We start from the raw sequence: 22181 nt of genomic DNA, 5'->3' as shown, positions 1-22181 counted from the left end.
TCCCATTTTCTCCACGTGTCCAAACTTCCTTTATTTTAGATTCAAAGCCCTTCCAACCTACCCGAATGGACCCAACCACTTTTCTAAAAAAGGAAGAAGAAATATAAATAATAAAAAATTCACATATCCTACTCATTCCCGTATTCATCTCCCACATCATATTTACTCTCTTCCCCTCCTTGTTTTGGAACATACCGAGTGATCCCTTCCGCATCGGCCCATGTCCCCACCTCCTCACAGCTACCTACTTTCCCAGCAAAATAGAGCAAGAAAAAGAACGATCTTCCCCTCCAATCCAGTGCCCGAAGCAGGGGATTTCTCTTCCCAAAAATCGGCAGATCACCCAACCCGATCCTCCATTCTTTCCGCGCCCAAAGACTTCCTCCCAACCGATTCACAAATCCAACATTACTCCCTCTGGATCACGTCCCAAAAAAAATCCCCTGTTTCAAGATCTAATCCATTCCCAGCCGGCTCCAAACCAGCGCCCAAAGATTTCATCCCAACCAAAATCCTCTCTTTCTTTCCTTCCCAGCAGCCATAGCCAGATCCTCCGCATGTCCCCACTTCTCCCGCGATGCATCCAGCTGGGCATTTTCCGCATCCAAGCATCTGTGGCAACGTCGTCATCCCCGGGTGTTCCGCCATCAGTCAATCCAGCCAGCGACCGAGTGGAAGACCAATCTCCCCCGCTTCCGCCCAACTTCCAGCTATCCCGGGCTCACAGATCATCTCCCAAATCCTCTCTTTCCATTCTCCTTCCCAGCACTGAAACAGGGGAGATCTTCTTCCCAAAGCAGCCAGCCGGTGACTTCTTTCCTTCCCAGCACACCGAAGCAAATCGTCCCGGATTTTATCTCCTCCCGCGATGCAATCTTCCCAGCATCCACGGATCTCAACCGCATTCAACCCAGCTTCTTCCAATCTATTTACAGCCACAGCCATTCCGGGATACGATCACAGCTCCTTCCATTTTTAGGGATCCCAGCACCCAATGCGCCCAGCCGTGTCTGAGATCTCCTCTGCGTGCCAGCCTCTGCAAGGCATACCTACCACGTCCAGCTCCTTCCCCTTTGATTCCGACGCCAAACAGGGGAAAGAGGGATTTGATACTGGGTGCTCTTGAAGATATAAAAGGAGGCCACGGTTGGAAGAACAGGGAGGAGGCTCTGTTTCGGTGAAGAAGAAGAAGAAGAAAGCCGAGAGAAAGAAATAAAAAAAGAAGAGAGAGGGGAGGAAAGAGAATATTTTGTGATATTTTGGGAATAATGGGAGGTGAAGGCTTTCATTTGAAGATGGGAGGTCGTCCGGAAGCCATGCACGGCTAAACGTCTAGTCTAGGGCTGGATGAAGCCCTAGCAATGTATCAGGGCATTGTAGTTCTTATTTTTATTATTATTTTGGAGCTTATTTAAATTCTTATTTTCAATGAAATATTTCTTTATGATATTTAAACTTTGAGCATGCTAGTTACTAATCATGTTTGCTAAAGTAGCCTAAGATGATTCATGCCTAGGAAGATGAAGTGTGCTGCATCCCAGATTAGCATACTTAGGTAGACACTTCATGCTACACCGAAGATGGATCTTCCTAACAATCTTTATGATTTTATTTTAAAAGGCTTGTGGCCAAATTGCATGCCTCTCCAAAAGACAAAAATTAAGAACACAATCCTTGATGCAGTGCTATGTGGTGGATTCCAAACCCTAGATCTATTTACTCTGATCAATTCCAATTCGCACTCATAGTTTAATTTAGTTAAATCAAGTTAGCAAATCCTTCTTTTTGATTTATTTTTAAAGAAAAATAACTTGTCTCCAATTCCTGTGGACCGACACCCGTAATCACTATCCTATAGGATACGTGCTATTGCGTGGTTTACTTTTGAAATTGAAAGAACCGATCAATTTTTGGCACCGTTGCCGGAGATTGCTAGCATAGTTATTTTTCCTATCATTAAAAAAAATTATTATTAATTAATTAAAAAAATTTAAAAAAACATATATATGTCTAAAATAAAATAAAAAAATTATTTTCTATTATTGTTACTTTTCTTATCTCTTTTTTCTCGTCTACTAATTTTTTTAAATTTTCTTTTGATCTTATTTGATCAGGAATCGAAGGAAAAATCTGGGATGATCAAAAAGAGAACTGCTGGAAAAGGAATGCTGTAGAGGTTTGCCAAAAAAAAAAAAAAAACTGCTGGGGAAATTCCCTTTGGTAACCTCTAAACCTTTCTTATTTAAATTAAGTATTAGCTTGAAATTTTGTGGTGATTGTTTGATTTTAATTTCAGCAAAAGTGTGAATGCATGTTTGATACACATACACAAATTAATCCGCACATAGTAAGGGCAATCACCCCAACAAGATAAAAGCCGGATTTCATCACCGGACTCTTGCCCAACTTAGGTGAACTCAATCTCACATAGTGTTACTTTAATTAAAATCAATTAGACGTTGGCTCCTAGGGACATTCGAGCTCAATAGGATGAAGATCACCGAAAGTTGCACCAATTTCGCTCTGTGGCTTAGTTGATGTCTAGGCAAGCTTTGTCCCTATAAGAGAGACAGTTCATCTGTTCGAGGCAAGTGGGTTTTAAGTGGGACCTTTGCGAACGCATAGTGACCCCTTCACTTACCTGGGAGCTTACCTGGTCAACTCGGTTCATTAGACCGGATTGGAGGCTTAGGTGCCCTCTTCAAACCAGTTAGGAGCTGTCTAGTGATTTTAGGACAAAGACTAGGATTGATATGCTTTTCTCTTTTATTGCATGCTTGATTGATCGAGTACTAGTGTATGCAAGGTAGTCGTTCTAGAGTAAGAAACCTATTACTTTTTGACCCTGAAATAGAACGAACTCTTAGGAACATTCGAGCTAAGATCAAAACATTAGGATCATCCCCACCTCTTAAGATGGCGGAAGAACAACCCAAACTCCTGAGGGAGTACTTTACTCCCACTATTTACACTTCCCCATCTTGCATTCGATTACCTGAGGTAGCAGCTGTACAATATGAAATAAAGTCTAGTGTGATCCAAATGCTCCTATCTTTTTATGGGCTCACCAACGAAGACCCATACAAACATTTAGATAAATTTCTTGAGATTTGCACCACGGTCAAGATTCAGAACTTCACTGATGATGCCCTGAAACTTAGGTTATTCCCCTTCTCCCTTAAAGATAGAGCCAAACAATGGCTGAATTCTTTAGAAGCTAACTCAATTCGTTCTTGGGATCAAATGCAACAAGAATTCCTTAAAAAATACTTTCCTATAGGAAGAACGAACTAGTTTAGACGTGCCATTACAAGCTTTTCCCAAATCGAGGGAGAAGAATTTCATGAAACTTGGGAGAGATTTCGGGACCTAATCCGTAAATGCCCTCATCATCAAATACCTAAGTGGCAGCTAGTGCAATGTTTTTATGACGGTTTGACTGAACGAAACCGTCAGATGATCGATGCTGCATGCGGGAGGACTTTCATGCTTTGAAATGAGCATGAAGCATGGAAACTATTTGAAAATCTTAATGAAAACTCCCTCGACCATGCTTCATGTTCTCGTCAAGCACCCCCGAATTTTCAAAGAAAAGGGGCCATTTGTGAAATAAGTCATTCTATGGACCTGTCTAGCAAGGTAGATGCATTGTCCCATAAGATTGACCAACTAATGATAGAAGGACATGTCGTTAGCTCTTCCCAAGCACAAGTGTGTGCTATCTGTTCTAGCCTATCGCATCCTATTCATGAGTGCCCCTCAGTACCCCAATATCCCAAACTCGTGCAAGAACACATCAATGCTGCCCAAACACAGCCCAGACCGGATAATGATCCATTTTCCAATACATATAATCCGGGATGGTGGAATCATCCAAATTTTTCTTGGAGGCAGCAAGCTTCTAATACCTCCCAACCCTTCTCCCAAAATTTTCAAAACCCTCAGAATTTCCATCTCTACCGTCCCTCCACTCAATTTCAGCATCCTCCTCCACCAACCCAAAGAAATACAGCCTTTGAGGAGAAGGTGTTGACTGCCCTTCAAGGTTTGGAGGCAAACACACAACTATTGCACTCTCACACGCAATCAATTGCTAAGCTAGAATCCCAAATGGGTCAACTAGCTAATGCATTAAATAAGCGAGAGGAAGGTAAGCTTCCAAGTCAACTAATGAGTAATCCTAGGGGACAATACGTGGCTCAAGAAACTCAACTAAATCATGAGCAAGCCAATGCTTTGACTACCCTAAGGAGTGGACGTATAATAGATAATAAGGTTGGGGAGGGTAACAATAAGGAAGGAAAAGAAGAAGAGAAGAATGTATCACATGAAAATCCAAAACCTTCTTCAGCTAGTCCACCATCTGCCACAACCCATATTCCAAAGGCTCCATTTCCTGAAGCACTTAATGCACCCTCTCCCTTTGGCAAGAAGGAAACTTCATTAGAAGAGATGATGGAGGTCTTCAAACAAGTTAAAATCAACCTCCCACTCCTTGATGCTATCAAACAAGTTCCCTCCTATGCCAAATTTCTCAAAGACCTTTGCACCCAAAAGCGCAAATCTAGGACACATGTGCCTAAAAAGGTCCTCCTAACTGAGCAGGTAAGTTCCATTCTCCAACACAACACCCCTCCAAAATTCAAAGATCCTGGCGCTCCCACTATTTCCTGTGTCATAGGAGATAACTTCATTGATCGAGCACTTTTAGATCTAGGGGCAAGTGTGAATCTTCTACCCTATTCAGTCTATGAAAAATTTGGGTTGGGTGAATTGAAACCTACCTCGGTATCTTTACAATTGGCTGATCGATCGGTGAAGATGCCAAGGAGGATGATTGAAGATGTTCTTATCAAGGTAGACAAATTCTATTTTTCAGTAGATTTTATCGTCCTTGACATGGAACATGTGCCCAACCTTAAAAAACAAATCCCTGTGATTCTTGGTCGTCCCTTTTTAGCTACAGCCAATGCATGTATCAACTGTAGAACTGGGGCAATGGATATATCATTTGGGAACATGAAAATTAAGTTGAATGTGTTTCATGCCGCTGACCAACATGTGAGGGAAGACGGATGTTGCCTAATTGATGAAATGGATGATCTTGTAGAGGAAGCCCTTCCCTATATCTTAGCAGATGACCCCCTAGAGGCATGCTTGGCCCATTTTGACATTGACAACTTTGACTTAGACAAGGCCATAGAAGAAGTCAACATCTTACTCGACAATCAATCTCCCATGAGTTCCCTTCCTTGGAAGATCCGACCTGAACCTCTTCCCCCCATTGCTAGCGCACCACTTTGTCCTTCCATTGATTCTCCACCTAAACTCGAGTTGAAGCCACTTCCGACAACTCTTAAGTATGCCTTTCTAGGACCAGAAGATACCCTCCCTGTAATCATCGCAGCCAACTTATCTACTGAACAGGAGGGTAAACTTTTAAGGGTGCTAGAAGAGAATAAACATGCCATAGGATGGTCTGTAGCCGATTTGAAAGGGGTTGACCCCTCTGTTTGTATGCATCGAATTCATCTCGAAGATGATGCAAAGCCCACCCGAGAAATGCAAAGAAGACTCAATCCTAACTTGAAGGAGGTAGTCAAGAAAGAAGTGGTGAAGTTATTAGATGCCGGAATCATTTATCCAATTTCTGATAGTAAGTGGGTGAGTCCGACACAAGTGGTACCCAAGAAATCAGGTATCACTGTGGTTGAAAATACGGAAGGAGAATTGATACAAACACGTACAACCACGGGTTGGCGTGTGTGCATTGACTACAGAAAACTTAATTCAATGACTAGGAAGGACCATTTTCCTCTACCTTTCATAGATCAAATTTTGGAACGGTTGGCTGGTCAAGGTTTCTACTGTTTCTTAGATGGTTATTCTGGATATAATCAAGTACCTGTCTACCCAGACGATCAAGAGAAAACCACCTTTACTTGCCCATTTGGGACATTTGCATATAGGAGGATGCCTTTTGGACTATGCAATGCACCCGCAACCTTTCAATGATGCATGATGGCCATTTTTTCAGATATGGTGGAAAACTTTTAGAAGTGTTCATTGATGATTTCTCAGTTTTTGGCCTATCTTTTGATGATTGTTTGAACAATTTGACCTTAGTTTTGAAAAGATGTAAGGAGACTAACCTAGTATTAAGTTGGAAAAAGAGCCATTTCATGGTTCAAGAAGGCATAGTTTTAGGACACGTCGTATCCAAGAGGGGCATTGAAGTAGATAAAGCCAAAGTCGTTCTTATTTCCAATCTCTCTCCACCCAAAACTGTGAAACAAATCCGATCATTCCTTGGCCATGCTGGTTTCTACCGTCGCTTCATTCAGGATTTCAGCAAGATTTCCAAACCCTTGTGCAATCTTCTTGCCAAGGACACTCCCTTTGTCTTTGATGTAGCATGCAAAGAAGTATTTGAAAATCTTCGCTCGAAATTGACCACTGCACCTATCATACGGCCTCCTAATTGGACCCTTCCATTTGAATTAATGTGTGACGCATCCGACTATGCAATTGGGGCAGTTTTAGGGCAACGGCTAGATAAAGTACCTCATGTCATCTATTACGCTAGTAAAGCACTCTCAGATGCACAATTGAACTACACCACCACAGAGAAAGAGTTACTAGCTGTAGTATTTGCGCTAGACAAGTTTCGATCTTACCTTTTAGGATCCAAGGTTACCGTATTCACTGATCATGCTGCCCTTCGACACCTTCTTGCAAAGAAGGACACCAAACCCCGTCTGATTCGATGGATTCTTTTACTACAAGAATTTGACCTAGAAATTCGTGACAAGAAAGGAACTGCAAATGTCGTAGCAGACCACTTATCTAGGATTCTTCTTGAGCCCTCTAAGAATACCTCACCTTTACATGATGCTTTCCCAGATGAACAATTATTTGGGGTACAAGGAATGAAAACGCCATGGTTTGCAAACATAGTAAATTACCTGGCCATAGGACGAATTCCTGATGATTGGTCAACTCAAGACAAGAACCGATTCTTTTCACAAGTGAAATTCTATTATTGGGATGATCCCGATCTATTCAAGTATTGTCCCGATCAAGTAATCCGTCGATGTGTCCCCGAATGCGAATTTCAAAGTATTCTTTCATTCTGCCATTCACAAGCTTGTGGGGGACATTTTGGGGATAGAAAAACTGTAGCAAAAGTTTTACAGAGTGGATTTTATTGGCCCACTCTTTTCAAAGATGCCCATAACTTTTGCCAAACTTGTGAACGGTGCCAACAGATGGGTACCATCTCCCGTAGAGATATGATGCCTCTCAATCCTATTTTAATTGTAGAAATATTTGATGTCTGGGGTATTGACTTTATGGGCCCTTTCCCACCATCCTTTGGTTTCGAATATATTCTTGTAGGGGTTGATTATGTTTCAAAATGGGTAGAAGCTGTCGCCACTAAAACTAATGACCACAAGGTTGTGATTAAATTTTTACATGAAAATATCTTTTGTCGTTTTGGCACACCCCGAGCCATCATCAGTGATGGGGGATCTCATTTTTGCAACCGGTCTTTCGAGGCTTTGGCTCGCAAATATAACATCACCCACAAAGTTGCTACCCCATATCATCCCCAAACGAGTGGACAAGTCGAGGTGTCCAATAGAGAGTTAAAACACATCTTAGAGAAAACAGTACGTCCCGATAGGAAAGATTGGTCTCAAAGGATAAATGATGCACTCTGGGCCTATCGTACTGCCTACAAAACTCCTATTGGCATGTCTCCCTACCGATTAGTTTTTGGAAAAGCTTGTCACTTACCGGTAGAACTTGAACATAGAGCTTTCTGGGCTATCAAAAAGTTTAACTTAGATATGGCAGTAGCTGGTCCTCACTGAAAACTCCAACTAAGTGAACTTGAAGAATTGCACAATGAGGCTTATGAAAATGCTAAAATTTATAAAGCAAGGACTAAGGCTTTTCATGATAAAAATATTAACCATAAGTCCTTCGAACCTGGTCAAAAGGTTTGGCTGTTCAATTCAAAGTTGCGACTCTTCCCGGGTAAACTTCGTTCTAGGTGGGATGGACCATTCGTAGTGAAAAAGGTTTTTCCTTATGGTACAGTAGAGATCCAACACCTCAATGGTGGACATATTTTAAAAGTCAATGGTCAAAGGTTAAAACCTTATGTGGACTGTGTTACCGATGGGCAATTGATCGAATCCCTTAATTTGACGAATCCTATTTATCAAAATAATTAAGGATACACCGTGTCTGGCTGAAGACAATAAACTTAGCGCTTGTTGGGAGGCAATCCAATTCTCTTAGATTTCTTTAACATTGAGGACAATGTTAGGTTTAGGTTTGGGGGTATTTTTAAGTATTTTTTTCATTTTTTATTTTGTTTGCATCTCTTGCATTCGTTTTCACTTCATAATGTCAGGTTTATCAAAAGAAATAAAAAAATAAAAAAATAAAAATATCTTTTAAAAAAATGTGTTCATTTTCATTTTTTATAAAATAATAATAAAAAAATTAAAAAAAAAGTTTTTGTTTTTTAAAAAAAACAACCTCATTTCTATACATTAATGCGAGAATGCTAAACACACAAGGTATATAAAATCTAAAAAGCCTAATGACTAGTCGGAAGTAATATAAATTTAAATTCTTTTCATTAAGTCTCTCTTAGGAAGTTGTAAGCTAATTAATACTTCGGAATTTCACTACACACTGGACGACACTTCTAAGGTCTAGGCTCGACATTATATTGATAGTATAGTAGCAACCTTGGACCCTGATGAATCATACTTATCTAATCCAAAAAAAAAAAAATCATCAATAATAATGGATTTAGTCAGAAACATCGAAAAGGGCTACCTATTGTCAAAGGTCAAGTGGGCTTGTGATGAGAACTCCGAGCATAAGTCCGTAGGGGAGTCTTGATGCCCGACACCTTATGCCACCTGGTGTGAGAGTTGTCAACTGATTGCTCGTTACACGGAGAAATCACCACAAGAGTAAAAGTGCACAATATATATATAAAAAGGAAAAAAAAAACTCTGTATTGACCTTGAAAAAGACAATAGTGTGAAAGCCGTCGTTGTAAAAATTCGAGTAAACTGGAATATTACAGATAAAGTCCGTGAGGTACTAAAGTAAATATCCACAACTCTCGAAATCCTGCAGATAAAATGATTTTGAATCAGTAAACAGGTCCTTTCGACCAATCCTTGGAAACTACTAGTCTTTGCAATATTTTGTTGATCTGAACCCTTAGCTTGTGTACGGTCCAGATTTCACCGAGCACTCCAGTATAAATAAGTCTTACAACTCTCTAACGGAAACTTAATGACTTCAACTTGAATTGCATCTTGACCTAGAATTTGGGCTGACTTAGTAAATAAAACCATGTGTGCTTTGAAATTCTTATCATTTTTTATCTTAAATTAGATTTTAATAATAATATAAAAAAAAAGAGTCTTTGAAATTCTTTACTAGTATGCATTTCGAATTTGATTTTCACTTCATAGATCAATCGATAAAAAATAATAATAATAATAATAATAAAGAATAAAAATAATAAAAAAAATAATCATAACAATAAATGATTTATTTTAATATTGAAGTTTGTGGGTATCTTCACTGGAAACCCTCACGAGACTATAACTCGTCCACTATGGTAACCTAGGGGTTTAAAGCCTTGTTGCATATGGTAAATGCAATCGCGATACCTGCGAAAGTGAGTTAGAGTTTCTTCTTTTCTAATTTTATTTTACTCGAGGACTAGCAAAATGTAGGTTTGGGGGTGTGATAAGTGCTAAATAATGTACAAATTTATCTATTTTACATAGCACTTATTATTATTGTTATGCACATATTTTAAATATTAACAGAAGAAAATGTGTTTCCCCTCTTTTCATTTTAATAAATTATTAGAGGTAATTCAAGTTTGGTTTAATTTTCTATATTGATTTAGTCTAATGTGTGTGCAGGTCGAGTCACCCCATTCACAAACTAGTCCCAATCTGTTTCATGTGTGGACTACTTTCTCCCACATGTGCATGAAGCTATTCATTCCTTTGTCCATGTCATATTTCCCCGTGTGCATCAAGCTTCCCAACCTAGCAAAATAGAGGCCTCTCCCATTTTCTCCACGTGTCCAAACTTCCTTTATTTTAGAATCAAAGCCCTTCCAACCTACCCGAATGGACCCAACCACTTTTCTAAAAAAGGAAGAAGAAATATAAATAATAAAAAATTCACATATCCTACTCATTCCCGTATTCATCTCCCACATCATATTTACTCTCTTCCCCGCCCTGTTTTGGAACATACCGAGTGATCCCTTCCGCATCGGCCCGCGTCCCCGCCTCCTCACGGCTACCTACTTTCCTAGCAAAATAGAGCAAGAAAAAGAACGATCTTCCCCTCCAATCCAGTGCCCGAAGCAGGGGATTTCTCTTCCCAAAAATCGGCAGATCACCCAACCCGATCCTCCATTCCTTTCGCGCCCAAAGACTTCCTCCCAACCGATTCACAAATCCAACATCACTCCCTTTAGATCACGTCCAAAAAAAAATCCCCTGTTTCAAGATCAAATCCATTCCCAGCCGGCTCCAAACCAGCGCCCAAAGATTTCATCCCAACCAAAATCCTCTCTTTCTTTCCTTCCCAGCAGCCATAGCCAGATCCTCCGCACGTCCCCACTTCTCCCACGATGCATCCAGCTAGGCATTTTCCGCATCCAAGCATCTGTGGCAACGTCGTCATCCCCGGGTGTTCCGCCATCAGTCAATCCAGCCAGCGACCGAGTGGAAGACCAATCTCTCCCGCTTCCGCCCAACTTCCAGCTATCCCGGGCTCACAGATCATCTCCCAAATCCTCTCTTTCCATTCTCCTTCCCAGCACTGAAACAGGGGAGATCTTCTTCCCAAAGCAGCCAGCCGGTGACTTCTTTCCTTCCCAGCACACCGAAGCAAATCATCCCGGATTTTATCTCCTCCCGCGATGCAATCTTCCCAGCATCCACGGATCTCAACCGCATTCAACCCAGCTTCTTCCAATCCATTTACAGCCACAGCCATTCCGGGATATGATCACAGCTCCTTCCATTTTTAGGGATCCCAGCACCCAATGCGCCCAACCGTGTCCGAGATCTCCTCTGCGTGCCAGCCTCTGCAAGGCATACCTACCACGTCCAGCTCCTTCCCCTTTGATTCCGACGCCAAACAGGGGAAAGAGGGATTTGATACGGGGTGCTCTTGAAGATATAAAAGGAGGCCACGGTTGGAAGAACAGGGAGGAGGCTCTGTTTCGGTGAAGAAGAAGAAGAAGAAGAAAGCCGAGAGAAAGAAATAAAAAAAGAAGAGAGAGGGGAGGAAAGAGAATATTTTGTGATATTTTGGGAATAATGAGAGGTGAAGGCTTTCATTTGAAGATGGGAGGTCGTCCGGAAGCCATGCGCGGCTAAACGTCTAGTCTAGGGCTGGATGAAGCCCTAGCAATGTATCAGGGCATTGTAGTTCTTATTTTTATTATTATTTTGGAGCTTGCTTAAATTCTTATTTTCAATGAAATATTCCTTTATGATATTTAAACTTTGAGCATGCTAGTTACTAATCATATTTGCTAAAGTAGTCTAAGATGATTCATGCCTAGGAAGATGAAGTGTGCTGCATCCTAGATTAGCATACTTAGGTAGACACTTCATGCTACACCGAAGATGGATCTTCCTAACACTCTTTATGATTTTATTTTAAAAGGCTTGTGGCCAAATTGCATGCCTCTCCAAAAGACAAAAATTAAGAACACAGTCCTTGATGCAATGCTATGTGGTGGATTCCAAATCCTAGATCTATTTACTCTGATCAATTCCAATTCGCACTCATAGTTTAATTTAGTTAAATCAAGTTAGCAAATCCTTCTTTTTGATTTATTTTTAAAGAAAAATAACTTGTCTCCAATCCTTGTGGACCGACACCCGTAATCACTATCCTACAGGGTACGTGCTATTGCGTGGTTTACTTTTAAAATTGAAAGAACCGATCAAAGATACCTTTTCACCTGTAGCCATGCTGAAGTCCATTCGAACGTTGCTTGCCATTGCAGCTTATCATGATTATGAGATATGGCAGATGGATGTGAAAACTGCATTCCTTAATGGATATCTTGAGGAAGATATCTATATGGAACAGCCGCACGATTTCACTTTCAGTGATGGTGATCACAAGGTCTGCAAGCTGCAAAGATCCATTTATGAACTAAAGCAAGCATCTCGGAGTTGGAACACTCGTTTCGATGATGTGATCAAATCGTTTGATTTCATCAAGAATGAAGCGGAACCATATGTGTATAAAAAGGTCAGTGGGAGAGCTACAGTATTCCTCGTATTGTAGTGGATGATATACTCCTAATTGGAAATGATATTTCTATGCTCACATCGGTCAAGTTATGGCTGTCTAAGAAGTTATCAATGAAAGATCTAGGTGAAGCATCTTTATTTTGGGGATTAAGATCTATAGAGATAGATCTAAGAGGATGCTTGGCCTATCACAGAAAATGTACATAGAGGAAGTGTTGAAGAGGTTCAGCATGGAAAACTCTAAGAGAAAATTGTTACCCCTAAGGCATGGGATAAATCTCTCCAAAAAGATGTGCCCCAAAACATCTGAAGAGATTCAGCGCATGAGTAGGATCCCTTATGCATCAGCAATAGGGAGCCTCATGTGTGCCATGCTATGTACTCGACCTGATATAGCACATGCTATGAGTGTCACGAGCAGATATCAGTCAAATCCAGGCGAGGAGCACTGGATAACTGTAAAAAATATCCTTAAATACTTGAGAAGGACTAAGGATCTGTTTTGGTCTTTGGGGGAGGCACAGAGTTAAAGGTAGAAGGATATACTGATTCAGACTTCATGACTGACCCTGATGATAGAAAGTCTACATCAGGATATATATTTTTATGCAATGGAGGATCGGTAAATTAAAAGAGTTCGAAGCAATCGATTATTGCAGATTCTACCATGGAAGCAGAGTACATTGCTGCATCGGATGCTACGAAGAAAGCGTTCTTGTACAAGAAGTTTGTTGAAGAGCTAGGAGTCATATCATCAGATGCCATAACCCTTTTCTGCAACAACAACGGCACCATAGCACTGGCTAAGGAGTCGAGGTCTCACCAGAAGTCCAAGCACATAGAGCGGCGATTTCATCTAATTCGCGACTACCTCGAAAAGAAATATGTAGAGGTGTAGAGAGTAGACTCCACTGATAACGTGGCGGACCCATTCACTAAGCAGCTGAGTTAGAAGAAATTAGAAGTCCATCTTGAAAAAATGGAAGTTAAATATATGTCTGATTAGCTTTAGTGCAAGTGGAAGATTGTTAGAAGTATGCCCTAGAAGCCAACATGGCTGACGCATATTTGTAATCTGGAGTATAAATTTGTAATTTGACACTTATTAATAAATAAGATTGGGCACTTTATTTTTCATTCATGTTTGTATGTATCCATGAAACGTCCAAAAAATTAATAGATGATGACACATAATTTCAAGGAGTTGAGAATTTGAGGCATGTGTCATTAGGGATTAATTTCTAAATGCTCCTGATCGATGGATCCATCATGAGGGACGGTGATCGATCCGCTGAGATTAGTGCACAGATCACTTAGTCAGATGGACGAGTCTCGAGTCCACGGTGTAGACACACTAGAGTGATTATGCAAGTACTTGTTAGAGAACAAGGTACTGAGCGTGACCAAAGATAGTAGTCACATGGATGTCTATCCACTCGTCAGTGACTACTTATGCTGCAGTTGTATGACTGGTCCTTTGACCTGCGATGCCTCAGCTATTCACTGTGAGGTTGCTGTAGTTTGACGAGCATGTGAACTTGGGCCCTAGTCATTCGGGTCCTTGTAGTGCGAATTGGCTGCAGTAGGTTCATTTTGGAATAGTATGTGATTTATGAGACTGAGTTCGATATATTTCTGGCCAAGTATTTTGGAAAAAGAGTTTTCCATATCTCGAACTGGAAGTCGTATAAATTTGACATATGACAGACGATGAGGTTTGACGAGATATCCATAACCTCCGTCACGTCGGGATCTATGATAGAGGGACTGTATTATATGCTAACTGTACCAAGAGGTTCAGATATTTCATTCTACTGGGTTGCCACCACATACTGCTAGGTGTCACTAATGGATTGTGAGACTCGAAGGCATTCACTTGGTGATCAGTGAACCCTAAAAGTAGAACTGAAATTGTTTCAGTCCACTGAAAGGAGTTTCAGTGATATTGAGATGGAGATCTCAATATTTCTCACTACCAGTTAGAATAGAACCTACGGGGTCACACACATAGAGGATTTAATTAGTCAGACTATAATAATTGTGATTTAGAATTATAATAGAAATCAATCATCAATATGATTGGTGATTGAATTAACCCACTAAGTGTTAGTGATTTAATGGAAGAAGAATTAAGTGGAATTGATTGCAATTGGATTGCAATTGGGCTGATTTAATAAGCCATATCAAATTGGGTTCGATCCAAATTGATTTGGGTTCATGATTGGGTCAATTTGATTAAACCAAGGTTTGTGCAAATTTTAATGACCACATGTCGTTGTAGGATGAATATGACTTAAGTCATGTTCACACTATGCGGACTTTAAAGTTCACATGGCGTCGTAGGATGCATGCTTCTAAATCAATTAATTCTCCTAATGAGATTAGAAATCCTAATATGATTAGAAAATTAATCAATTGATTAAATAGACATATGTCATGCATCTATAAGCACAAGGATTGGACACTTGGCATTAATCCAAGGGTGGGTTATAGTCTCATACTCCTAATAAGATTAGGAGGAGCCCTAAATCCAATCTATAAAAGGGTAGCAAGGAAGAAGTTATGAATCAATTCTCTCCTCTTCCTCTCTACGCCTCCTCTTCTTTCTTCCTCCTTCTCCACGGCAGCAAGGGGTCTTCATCCTCCTCTTCTTCCACGGTAGCAAGGCAAGGAAGATTCACGTGCAAGGTTCCTCCTTCCTCTTCCTCCATCACGAGCAAGGTTGAAGAAGAAAGGATTCTTCTTTAAGGAGGTATGTTGCAGATTTTTATCTTCTAATCTATATGATAGTCATGAGAGGTCTTTACAAGGAGCTAGCACTCCAGTAAGACCCTATCTCAGATGATTAGATCCTCGTGTGGATACTTGTAGAGGCCGAACAATTGTGTGGCTCAAACAGAAACCTAGATAGATCATCAGGCTACGGTGTTCTTCACCTGCAGAATTTTTGAAGATGAGATCTTCAAATTAATTTCTTCTGATTTTAGTTTCAGTTTTATGAATCTTAATCAACCTTCCTCAGATCTTAATCTTTCCTTCCTAATGAATTCAAAGATCTTCTAGATTTGGATCCAGAAAAATTTTTGAATTCTATGATCCAAGGCGCGTTCATGCGATGAACGACGTTCCGTTCGAATTCCGCTGTGAACATCGCATTGAACGGGGCGTAACTCAGCAAGTTTTGGCAGAAGGTGGACTAGCTGAAGAAGAAGAAGAAGAATGTTTTAGATTTTCATTTGACACATTTCTATCCTCTTCTTCACCTTCCTTATTGTTATCCTCCCCAATCTTATTGTCTACTACACGTCCACTCCTTAGGGTAGTCAAAGCATTGGCTTGTTCATGATGAATTGCATTTAGTTGATTTTCTTGAGCCATGTATTGTCCCCTAGGATTACTTTGTGGATGGCTTGGAAGCTTTCCTTCCTCTCGCTTGTTCAATGCATTAGCTAGTTACCCCATTTGGGATTCTAGCTTGGCGATGCATTGCGTGTGAGAGTGCACTAATTGTGTAATGATTTCCAAACCTTGAAGGGCGTTCAACACTTTCTCCTCAAAGGCTGTGTTTCTTTGGAGTGGAGGAGGAGTGTGTTGAAATTGAGTCGAGGGACGGTAGGGATGAATATTTTGTGAGGTTTGAAAATTATGAAGGTTTTGAAAATTTTGGGAGTAGGGTTGGGTAGTATTCGAAGCTTGCTGCTTCCAAGAAAAGTTAGGATGATTCCGCCATCCCGGATTATATGTATTGGAAAATGGGTCATTATCAGGTCTGGACTGTGTTTGAGCAGCATTGATGTGTTCTTGCACGAGTTCGGGAAATTGGGGTGCTGAGGGGCACTCATGAATAAGGTGGGATGGGCTATAACAGATAGTACACACTTGTGCTTGGGAAGAGTTAATGAAATGCCCACCTATCATCAGTTGGTCAATCTTATGGGACGATGCATCTACTTTGCTAGACAGGTCCATAGAATGACTTATTTCATAAATGGTCCCTTTTCTTTGAGAGCTCGGGGGTGCTTGACGAGAATAGGAAGCATGGTGGAGGAAGTTTTCATTGAGATTTTCAAATAATTGCCATGCTTCATACTCATTTTGAAGCATGAAAGTTCCCCCGCATGCGGCATTGATCATCTAATGGTTTCGTTCAGTCAATCCATCATAGAAATATTGCACTAGCTGCCATTTAGGTATTTGATGATGTGGGCATTTACAGATCAGGTCCCAAAATCTCTCCCAAGTTTCATGAAATTCTTCTTCCTTAGTTTGGGAGAAGCTTGTGATGGCACATCTAAACTGGTTCGTTCTTCCTATGGAAAATTATTTTTTAAGGAATTCTTGTTGCATTTGATCCCAGGAACGAATCGAATTGGCTTCTAAAGAATTCAGCCATTGCTTCGCTCTATCTTTAAGGGAGAAGGAGAATAATCTAAGTTTCAGAGCATCATCAGTGAAGTTCTGAATCTTGATAGTCATGCAAATCTCAAAAAATTCATCTAAGTATTTATATGGATCTTCGTTGGTGAGCCCATAAAAAGATGGGAGCATTTGGATCACACTAGACTTTATTTCATATTGTACCGCTGCTACTTCAGGTAATCGAATACAAGATGGAAAAGTGTAAATGGTGGGAGTAAAGTACTCCCTCAGGAGTTTGGGTTGTTCTTCGGCCATCTCGGGAGCTGGAGATGATTCTAATGTTCTGATCTCAGCTCGAATATTTCTACGGATCCGTTCTATTTCAGGGTCAAAAGGTAATAGGTCACGTACTCTAGAACGACTCCCTTGCATACACTAGTACTTGATCAGTCAAATATGCAATAAAAGAAAAATACATCAATCTTTGTATTTGCCCTAAAATCACTAGACATCTCCTAACTGGTTTGAAGAGGGCACCTAAGCCTCCAATACGGTCTAATGAACCGAGTTGACCAGATAAGCTCCCAGGTAAGTGGAGGGGTCACGATGCGCTCGCAAAGGTCCCACTTAAAAACCACTTGCCTCGAACAGATGAACTGTCTTCCTTATAAGGACAAAGCTTGCCTAGACATCAACTGAGCCACAGAGCGAAATTGGTGCAGCTTTCGGTGATCTTCGTCCTATTGAGCTCGAATGTCCCTAGGGGCCAACGCCTAATTGATTTTAATTAAGCTGATACTATGTGAGATTGAGTTCACCTAAATTGGGCAAGAGTCCAGTGATGAAATCCGGCTCTTATCTTGTTGGGGTGATTGCCCTTACTAAGTGCGGATTAATTGGTGTATGTGTATCAAGCATGCATTGACACTTTTGCTAAAATAAATCAAACAATCACTACAAAATTTTAAGCTAATTGGGAATCAATTTAAACAAGAAAGGTTTAGAGGTTACTAAAGGAAATTTTCCCAGCAAATTTTTTTTTAAGCAAACCTCTACAGCATTTCTTTTTTGCAGTCCCCTCTTTGATCGTTCCAGATTTTCTCTTCGATTCCTGATCAAATAATATCAAAAGAAAATTAAAAATAAGTAAGAGAGAAAAAAGGAGATAAGAAAAGTAACAACAATAGAAAATATTTTTATTTTAGATATATATTTTTTAAAAGTTTTTTTTTAATGAAAAGAAAAATAACTATGCTAGCAATCTCCGGCCACGGCGCCAAAAATTGATCGATTTTTTTCAATTTCAAAAATAAACCATGCAATAGCACGTATCCTGTAGGATAGTGATTACGGGTGTCGGTCCACAGGGATTGGAGACAAGTTATTTTTTCTAATTAAATAATTACTTCAAAGGGCATAAGCTAGAGTAAATGATAAAAACTAAGAATTAATATGGATATAGTAGTATGAAAAATCTATGGAGAGAGGTGTTTAGGGCTAGATTCCACCAATAGATTTATATCTGTGACGCTTTCAATGATTGAGTTGTATATAAGACTTAATTGCTTCCGACTACAAGTCAAAGCAGTTATAAAAAAAATTATAACTAATTCCCAGCATGAATCATCTAAGTCTAGCACAAACCATCTACTCTAATGATAAGCATGACCTGTCTAACCTAGCATGATGCATCTGATCATTAAATCATTAAACATGAAATCAATGTCACATGAATATCTCCTCCCAACCACAGGTGTTGGATTCGATGAAATAGATCAATCTATGTAAAATATTTTATGCAAGATAAATGATTCACATAAACTTAATAAATCATAAGATCAATTGATAAATTCTTCACCATGCAACAATCTTACAATACAAACTCAAGTCAATAAAAATGAAGCGGATACTCCTCTATGGCTTGGTCAAACCCCTAAACCGAGGTTTATTTGCTCATGATGCTCGGCAACTTTGATCGGCTTGCTGAGATGCTCCACGCCATCCGCCTCAAGTCCTTCCTTCTTTTTCTTTCACTAATTGATCCACTCCCAGCCTCCCTCTATTTTTTTCATTTTTTTATTCCCCTTTTTGGCACAAAATAGAGCATGCTCTGTTCTTTCTTTCTTTCTTTCCTTATATAGTCGTCCGGGATGCTCGTTCGGAAAGGAAGAATAGATCACGGGCTGCTGATTTCGGGGCGTGATGCTGGAAGGCAGATTGCGGATGAAGAGGATGAAAGGCCGCGGGATCGACGGAATGGAGCTGGGAGGAGCCAGGGATGCAGGCAGATGAAGAGGCGGAGGATCTGGTTGCTGGCTGCACCGCGGGATGAGAGGAGATCTGGGAGATGGCTGGATGCACGGAAGGCGGCCTGGTTCATCGCATGATATGCTGGGAGAATGCGGAGCCTGTCTCGGACGCTCGGCACGGCAGCTGTGCGAAGGCGGGGATGCAGGCGTATGAAGAGGCGGAGGATCTGGTCGCTGGCTGCACCGCGTGGAGGATTGCGTGGATCTCATGGCTGGAACGGGAGAATCGACAGGAGGACGCGAATCTCGGCCGTGATGCACTGCGGGAGGAAGAAGATGAACAGTGGAATGAGTTTTTATTTTTTGTTCGGAACACTGTTCATATGAACAGTGTCATCTCGGAACACTGTTCATATGAACAGTGTCATCTCGGAACACTGTTCATATGAACAGTGATTCCAGTAATTTTTTCCAAAACTACTGTGGATATTTAATTTTTTTTTTAGTTTTTAAAATTATAAATTTTATACGAAGGCAGGTAAGGAATTAGTTGGAAATTGGCTTTGGATTTGAGGTGGGTCATGATCGTTGATTTGCTTGAACTTGTTCTCGAGCCCAATATTATTTAAATTTAATTCTTGCTAAACTGCTTCAGATCGAACTCGATCAGATAAAATAAACAAGACTAAAAACAAGATCGTGACTTAATAAAAAGGGTTAATCAAATATTTTCCCCATACAAAAATAATTAATTATAACTTTCAATCTAATCAGGACCAAAACCCATTTAATTATAACCTTAGCTTGATTACAACTCTATCAGGTTACTAATCCGGGTTAACACAATCTCGTCCTTATATGTTTTCCTGTAATTTTTATGAAAGATTGCAACTAAGAGAGAGACAAGTTCAGAGTCTGATTTAAGAAAAGAATTATTTACTTCTTACTATATTATAAATTTATTTCAATGATTATTCAATTTCATGGTAAAATATGTATTTATCAGTTTAAGAACATTGATAAGTGCTATGGAAAGATAACTAAATTATAAATTATTCAGCACTTATCACATTTTAGCATGAAGATCATCCTCAGTTCTGAGGTTGTAAAGGCCTCCCTGTCCAGAGCTAGTTGGCTTTGGCAAAGACTTATTGTTTCTATCCCCGTTATCCCAAAGTTGGGCAGTCTCAGCAAGGAAATCCAAATACTCCCATGCTTCATCAGGTTGTTTTTCTAAAAATCTACCATTGCACATGGTCTCTACAAACTGTTTCAACTGTGGAGATAAACCTTCATAGAAGAAGCTAATAGTTCTCCAAGTTTCGAACCCGTTATGAGGGCATGAGAGAAGAAGGTCTCTAAATATCTCCCAATATTCATAAAAAGTTTCATTATCTTTTTGTTGGAAATTACTGATATGCCTTTTTAGAAAGTTGGTACTTTGTGCGGAAAAGAACTTTTTCAAAAATTCTCATTGCATATCTTGCCAAGTTCTTATTGATCTAGGTCGTAAGGAGTTTAGTCATGTTTTGGCCTTATCCTTTAGAGAGAAAGGGAACAACGTCAGCTTGAGGACATCTTCGGTGACATTTAGCACTCTAAATGTAATGCTCAATTCTTCAAAGTCTTTCAGATGAAGGTAAGGACTCTCAGACTCTAATCAATAAAATTTTGGTAGCAATTGAATTACCCCTGGTTTGATGTCAAAATGTCCTACATTATCAGGAAAAATCATGCATGAGGGCTGACTAGTCCTAGTAGGTTGTAGGTATTGTCTCAAAGTCATAGCAGGGGGTTCATGATTTCGATTGGGGTGACTCCCCGCATCTTCATTTAAATCAGCCATCTCACAAGGTGTGAGATACTGCGCTGAAATCTCAGGAATATGTTGTTGCCCAAGGTGACAACCCAAGAGGGGGGATGAATTGGGTATTCTAAAAATTATGTTCCCTAATTTTTACTTTGAATAGAATGCAGCGGAATGATAAGATGTTATTTACTTAAGCTCTATGCAATTACAAGTAAAGCAGTGAAAAATTAAGCTAGAGCAATTATACTATGGCTTTAGGGTGCAATTGATCTAAAATTAACTTATAGTTGTATGATCAATTTTAATCTATGTGTATGGTAAGAATGGAGTGGAAGCTAAGCAAATTCTAAACAATCACTTGTAACTCTATAGAAAACAAAGCTAGAGATATTACACAATCAAGCATGAATGTAAGGCATGAAATACAAGAGATAAGGCATCACAAACACAAAGATGTATAGTGGTTCGGTGCACCCCAGCACCTACATCCACTTCCCAAGACCTCTTGGGAATTTTACTATAATCCCTCAGATTACAGTCGGTTGTTTTACAAGCTCACAACCCAACTTGTTGTTTTGCGAGATCACAACGAACTCGGTCGGTTTTCACAGGCTCACCGACTAGAACCAACCGATTGTTTTCACGGGCTCACAATCCAACCCAGTTGGTTTTCCCAAAGGCTCACCAACCACAACCTTACAACGTTGGTTTTTCCTTTGGCTCACCAACAAACCTTAACCCCTTGATTCAATCCTGTTGCCCAGATAGACAACCCAAGAGGGGGGGTGAATTGGGTTTTAAAATAATCTTACAATTTAAAACGATGTGGATGACTAATTAAAGCTATTGCAAGTTGTTCGATTAATTGCTATGTGCTGTGAGTGATATGAGAGTAAGAGAAAGAGAGACAATCAATCACAAACACCAAGTTTTATAGTGGTTCGGAGCTAACCCTTGCTCCTACGTCCACTCCCCAAGTCTCACTTGGGAATTCACTATAACCCCTTGGATTACAGCCGGTTGTTTTCCAAGCTCACAACCAAACTTGTTGTTTTACGAGTTCACAACGAACTCGGTCGGTTTTCCCAGGCTCACCGACTAGAACCAACCTCGATTGTTTTCCCGGGATCACAATCGAACCCTTACACGTTGGTTTTACACTCGGCTCACCAACCAACCTCTATACCCTTGATTCAATCCCCCGATTGAACCAAGCAAAGACAATGTGTAGATGAAAAGAACAAACAGAAAAATACAGCTTCTCAAAAGCAGATAAATGGCAATATGAACAATAACGAAGTTAAGAGCCCTCAAACGCTTTTAAGTTGGAGAAGAGGAAGGGCTTCTTGAACTTCGGGTCTCCTCTTGAATATGTAGTCGACTTGAATGCAGGAGGAGGCTCTTTCAATGTTGGGAAGA

The 22181-nt window shown here is 40.2% G+C and overlaps 3 non-coding genes across 3 annotated transcripts; 2 read left to right on the top strand and 1 right to left on the bottom strand.

The window, feature by feature from the left end:
* Positions 1–3292: 3292 nt before the first annotated feature.
* Positions 3293–3398, bottom strand: LOC149753291 (small nucleolar RNA R71). The gene has a single exon (XR_016395800.1). It is a non-coding gene; the product is annotated as a small nucleolar RNA R71 (small nucleolar RNA).
* Positions 3399–16536: 13138 nt separating this feature from the next.
* LOC149753290 (small nucleolar RNA R71) lies at positions 16537–16642 on the top strand. Its single transcript, XR_016395810.1, has one exon. It is a non-coding gene; the product is annotated as a small nucleolar RNA R71 (small nucleolar RNA).
* Positions 16643–20277: 3635 nt separating this feature from the next.
* On the top strand, positions 20278–20386 carry LOC149753289 (small nucleolar RNA R71). The gene has a single exon (XR_016395820.1). It is a non-coding gene; the product is annotated as a small nucleolar RNA R71 (small nucleolar RNA).
* Positions 20387–22181: the final 1795 nt, after the last annotated feature.

This window comes from Phoenix dactylifera, chromosome 6 (assembly GCF_051530095.1).
Source record: "Phoenix dactylifera cultivar Ajwa chromosome 6, Ajwa_hap1_PhDact_Kaust_v1.1, whole genome shotgun sequence".
NCBI lineage: Eukaryota > Viridiplantae > Streptophyta > Magnoliopsida > Arecales > Arecaceae > Phoenix > Phoenix dactylifera.
Note: the sequence above shows the minus strand (reverse complement) of the source record. Positions and strands in the feature narration are given on the sequence as shown.